Source organism: Scyliorhinus torazame, chromosome 11 (assembly GCF_047496885.1).
Source record: "Scyliorhinus torazame isolate Kashiwa2021f chromosome 11, sScyTor2.1, whole genome shotgun sequence".
Taxonomy (NCBI): Eukaryota; Metazoa; Chordata; class Chondrichthyes; order Carcharhiniformes; family Scyliorhinidae; genus Scyliorhinus; species Scyliorhinus torazame.
The window spans coordinates 104,472,491-104,478,484 of record NC_092717.1 but is presented as its reverse complement, the minus strand read 5'-3'; positions in this window follow the sequence as shown (position 1 = coordinate 104,478,484).

Sequence of the window (5,994 nt, the reverse complement as noted above, 5' to 3'; positions counted from 1 at the left end):
GCTGTCATGACTCCTTCATCCTCTGGCAGCCAAGGTTGCCTCAGATCTTCACTTCAACCCCAAAGTGCAAAGTGGGTCCTAGAGGACGTGGCTACTCATCCATCTACAGCAGCCCCAGACCGAGACACAGAGGCTATAAAATGAATGTCACCTGCTCCACAGGACAATCACTAAGCAGGCCATAAGGCTTCTGAAGATGAGCATCCAGTGCTTGGACGGTGGGACCCTCAAAAACCCTTCCTCATTGGTCTCGCTCATTGTGTCGTGTGCTGAATTCTCTATAACAAGGCCGCAAGAGGAAAGAAAGGAGGAGGAACTGGAGGCGGTGGGAGTTGGCACCGAACAGTGAGGTGCCCATGCAGCACTATCAGGTGGCCAAGCTCCTCGGAGCACAAAGGATTCATGAGGATGCCATGAAGGTCCAGGATCCCCTAATTCAGGAACATTTCATCTGAAACCTTCCTGACCCAGGTTTCGGAGCATGACATGGAAGGGATCTGGGGCGAGATTCTCCGACCCCCTGCCGGGTCGGAGAATCGCCGGGGGCTGGCCTGAATCCCGCCCCCGCCGGTTGCCGAATTCTCCACCACCGGATATTCGGCGGGGGCGGGAATCGCGCCGCACCGGTTGGCGGGCCCCCCCCCCGCGATACTCCGGCCTGGATGGGCCGAAGTCCCGCCGCTAAAATGCCTCTCCCACCGGCGTAGATTAAACCACCTACCTTACCGGCGGGACAAGGCGGCGCGGGCGGGCCCTGGGGTCCTGGGGGGGGGCGCAGGGGGATCTGACCCCGGGGGGTGCCCCCACGGTGGCCTGGCCCGCGATCGGGGCCTACCGATCCGCGGGCGGGCCTGTGCCGTGGGGGCACTCTTTCCCTTCCGCCTTCGCCACGGTCTCCACCATGGCAGAGGCGGAAGAGACTCCCTCCACTGTGCATGCGCGGGAATGCCGTCAGCGGCCGCTGACGCTCCCACGCATGCGCCGCCCAGAGATGTCATTTCCGCGCCAGCTGGCGGGGCACCAAATGCCTTTTCCGCCAGCTGGCGGGGCAGAAATTCGTCCGGCGCCGACCTAGCCCCTTAAGGTTGGGGCTCGGCCCCCAAAGATGCGGAGCATGCCGCACCTTTGGGGCGGCGCGATGCCCGACTGATTTGCGCCATTTTGGGCGCTAGTCGGCGGACATCGCGCCGATACCGGAGAATTTCGCCCCTCTGTGCCGACACATTAACAGAGGATACAGCCTGGGGCATAAGAAAATCTGACCATCGAGCCTGCTCTGTCATTCACCACCATCACAGCTGATCTTCTACTTCAAGTCCACCTTCCCGCCCGTAAATAGAATCCCAGCCATTTGTTCACCTTCCAAGCTAGACACAGAAATATAGCACATCAAAGTTACCTTGCAGCACAATGGTTATCTTGATCGGATCAATGTTTGCTGTGCATCATGCAGACTTTCAAATGGGCCAAAGGTTGACACTTTTGGAACTGAAAAGTGCCCAGTCCACCTCCATTTACTCTGGAAAGGCAGAGTAACAACAGGTTAAGGGAGCTATTTCATGCTGCTGCTACGTAGTTCTGTACTATCTGGAAGTGGGATTTTCCACAACAGGATGCTGCTGTCAGCCCACGCATCGTTCTGCCAACCACACAGTTTAGCAATGTGGTGTATGAGCTTCAGTGCCAGTGAAATTCCAGGTATGTACACTGTCTGTCTAACGACTGGCTGATTGAACCAAACAACATGCTGGAACTATATAAAACGTTGGTTAGGCCACAGCTGGAATATTGCGTGCAGTTCTAGAATCCACATTATAGAAGGGATGTGATGACACTGCGAAGGTTGCAGAGGAGATTTACCAGGATGTTGCCTGGGATGGAGTTTTAATTATGCAGAGAGATTGGATAGACTGGAGTTGTTTTCCTTGGAGAAGAGGAGACTGAGGGGGGACATGTGTGAGATGTTTAAAACTATGAGGGGCATAGATAGAGTAGGCAGAAATAAACTTTTCCCCTTGGTGGAGGGATGAATAACCATGGGATGTAGATATAAGAAAGGTAAGGTTTAGAGGGGGTATGATAAAAAATCACCCAGAAGGTGGTGTCTGAACTCACTGCCTGAAAGGGTGGTGGAGGCAGAGATCCTCATAGCATTTAAGAAGTATTTTGATGTGCATTTGCGATGCCAAGGTATACAAGACGATGGGACAAGTGCTGGAAAACGAAATTAGAATAGTTAGGTGGTTGTTTTTGACTGCCAAAATGTCTACTATTAGTGACTCCATGATTGGGCAGCACTTCCTGAAAACACCGATGACGAAGGGAGGACATAGATGGAGATGCTGATTACAGCGATGTGGAGATTGCAATAATAGCCAACTCTGACACTGACTCTGAGGACGATCTAAGAACTATCTCATTGTGCAGCTCCACATACCACTCACACATTTGAAAGTTTGATCAAGAACACCCAGTGCCTGGATCAGCTCCTCCAGTATGTATAATCATCTCCAGTGACGAAGAGCAAGTGACTGATGCTCCAGCCACGCCAGAGGCTGCTACAAAGAAAAAAAACAAAACCAAGAGACACACCAAAACACGTCACACTGTCCTAAAAATTAAGAGAAAAAAGGAGAAGACTGAGAGAACTACCTCATCCCACCAACCAACCAGCAACGAACACAGTTCGCAAGTAGCAAGCAACAGCATGCATGAAAACGGAAGAGAAAGCGACTGGTAACACAGGCCTTTCAGAGGCAGAGGGCGAAGCGCAAGAGAAGCAAAATGCCAGCAAGTCAACGATTGTCCGACAAGGTGGGCAACAACTCGAAGGAATGAGATCTGTACAAAGGAAATTGACACTTGTCAAGCACAGCATGTAAATGGACACTTTAGTAAAACTTTCTCACGTTACCAGTTACATGTAATGAATGTATAAAGTTTAATGTTTAATGTTCACTGTAAAAAAAATTATCTCAGTATTTTGTGAGGAAAGGGGATGTGGTAATATGCCTATGGCTATATCATTGTTGGAAGGTGTGCGACCTCCAATCAGCAGGTGGCGGTACAGACACACCATATGCCTCTAGACTAAGGTCATGTGACCTGTGACTCCGATATAAAGGGAGACACATCTGGCCATCTTCAGAAGAAGATTGAGAAGGTAATAAGACATCCATGTGAATAGTCAGTGCTAGGCGCAAGTTCCAGAGGAGTAGTTAGCAGACTCCATGATAACGTGCTCTGTATCAGATTGTTATCTTACCACACGCGACTCAATAAAAGATTCTGGTTTGGACAAGTCAAAGTGTTTGGTGAGTTTCTTCGTGAAATACAAAGAACCAAACGCAACACAACCCTGTCAGAATATGATCAAAATTAGCATTATTTGTTTATGCGTTTGCCACCTCCTTGTCCCATGTTTATAACAATTGTGCCCATCACACCTTAATAATAATTGCTTATTGTCACAAGTAGGCTTCAATGAAGTTACTGTGAAACGCCCCTAGTCGCCACATTCCGACGCCTGTTCGGGGAGGCCGGTACAGGAATTGAACCCACGCTGCTGACCTTGTTTGGCATCACAAGCCAGCTATTTAGCCCACTGTGCTAAACCAGCCCCAGAGGACCGATAAAGAAAATTTCACAACACAACCTCGATTTGCACACAACACTCCAATGATATTTTAAAGAGGTAATAATGCTGCCTCTGTTCTTCTAATGGTCTTGTGTAGCGTCACCCTAGCAGTGTGTCAGGCTCTGTCGTGACTTGCTGCATGCTTCACAGTCAGGCTCTGAAGAAAGGTCTGTGGTGGAGATCCCAATGGGGGAAACTGCGGCAGGAAGTCAAGAAGCCACAATAACAACTGGAGGAAGAATAACTGGTGTCAGACGCAAAAGATATCCAACAGCAGCTTATTAGAAATCAGTAACTAATGACAATGGATCCATTGTAGCCTCATACACATTTCATACATTCCAGTCTAAGATTTCTAGTACAGCTCTCTCACTGAAAGGTTCCCAGGACAGCTCCCAGTTCCCAAACCATTATCACCAGAAAACAGACTAATATTCTTTTTTTTCAATGTGAGCAGGTGTTCCTTGTGCTCTTTGAACTCTCTATCAGGTTATTATAACATTGCTTCTTTTCTCTGTCCAAATTAGCCACTGCATTTCTTAAATAATAACAGCGACTGAATTTCAAAAGTATTTAATTGGATGTAACGTTCTTTGGGATGCCCTGAGATCATGAAAGGTGCTGGCTAAATTAAAGTTATCCTTTGTGAGGCTTCCAGTGATGGGATGTACTGAGCGGACGCAGGAAAGGTGGCTCTCCTCCTGGAAGTTGAAATTGCGCACATTTAGCCCCAAAAATAGGCTACTAATTTTGCGACCCCCTCACCCCCGCCCCTCCCTCCAACCCCAATCCTCCTTCAAGATCACCACAGCTACTGAGAAATGTCAAAAATACGGTAGGATCAGTAAGAGCCTGGATAGAAAGGATGGGACGACAACAAGCATATGGAGTGGGATGGAGCAGGCAGCAACTGACCAGAGCGACCGGATCACCTCATTGCAGACAGAGGTGGCAAGGTTGTGGCGTCCCAGGGAAAGCTGAAGGGGAAGGTCGAGCACCAGGTGTGGTAGTCGGTATTAGAGGTATTACAGAACCCTGTAATGCTGTAAGACTATTGGTGTAGGAGGTACTGTTTTCATTGGTTAAGCCTGCCTGCTGGTTCCGCCCAGTAAGGCGGAGTATAAGAGCCCGTGTCTCCCCAGCAGCTGCCTTCTGTACCTGCGCTGCTGGGGGAAACATCTAGTGTAATAAAGCCTTCAATTGTCTCCAATCTCGCTTCTGGAGTTATTGATCGAGCATCAATTTATTACACTAGATTTTAAAGAATGGAGCTCCGAATCAAGCCGGAGAGCCTGCAACTCAGCCCCCACGCTGAAGGGTTCCCTTCGGTGTCACTAATGGAGTCTCGGTCTTCCAACGAGAGATGGACCGAATGGTTGACCGGTACGGTTTGCGGGCCACATTTCTGTACCTCGATAATGTCACCATCTGCGGCCACGACCAGCAGGATCACGACACCAACCTCCGAAAATTCCTCCATACCGCAAAAATCCTTAATCTCACATATGACAAGGATAAATGCGTGTTCAGCACCGACCGTCTAGTCATCCTCGGTTACGTAGTGCGTAATGCAGTTATAGGCCCAGACCCTGAACGCATGCGCCCCCTCATGGAGTCCCCCTCCCTCACTGCTCCAAGGCCCTGAAACGCTGCCTAGGATTTTTCTCTTATTACTCCCTGTGGGTCCCCAACTATGCGGACAAGGCCCGCCTGCTAATCCAATCCACGTTTTTTCCCCTGTCGACAGAGGCCCGCCAGGCCTTCAGCCGCATCAAAGCGGACGTCGCAAAGGCCACGATGCACGCCATCAACGAGTCCCTCCTCTTCCAAGTGGAGGGCGACGCGTCTGACGTAGCTCTGGCGGCCACCCTCAACCAAGCGGGCAGACCGTGGCCTTCATCTCACGCACTCTCCACGCTTCAGAAATCCGCCATTCCTCAGTTGTAAAGGGGGCCCAGGCCATAGTAGATGCTGTGCGGCATCGGAGGCATTACCTGGCTGGCAGGAGATACACTCTCCTCACTGATCAACGGTCGGTGGCCTTCATGTTCGATAATGCACAGCGGGGCAAGATAAAGAACGACAAGATCTTACAGTGGAGGGTCGAACTCTCTACCTACAACTATGAGATCTTATATCATCCCGGGAAGCTAAACGAGCCTCCTGATGCCCTATCCCGTCGCACAAGTGGACCGCCTCCGAGCCCTCCACGATGACCTCTGCCACCCGGGGGTCACTCGATTCTTCCATTTCATTAAAACCCGCAACCTCACCTACTCCCTCGAGGAGGTCAGGACAGCCACCAGGAACTGCCAAATCTGCGCGGAGTGCAAGCCGCACTTCTACAGGCCAGAGAA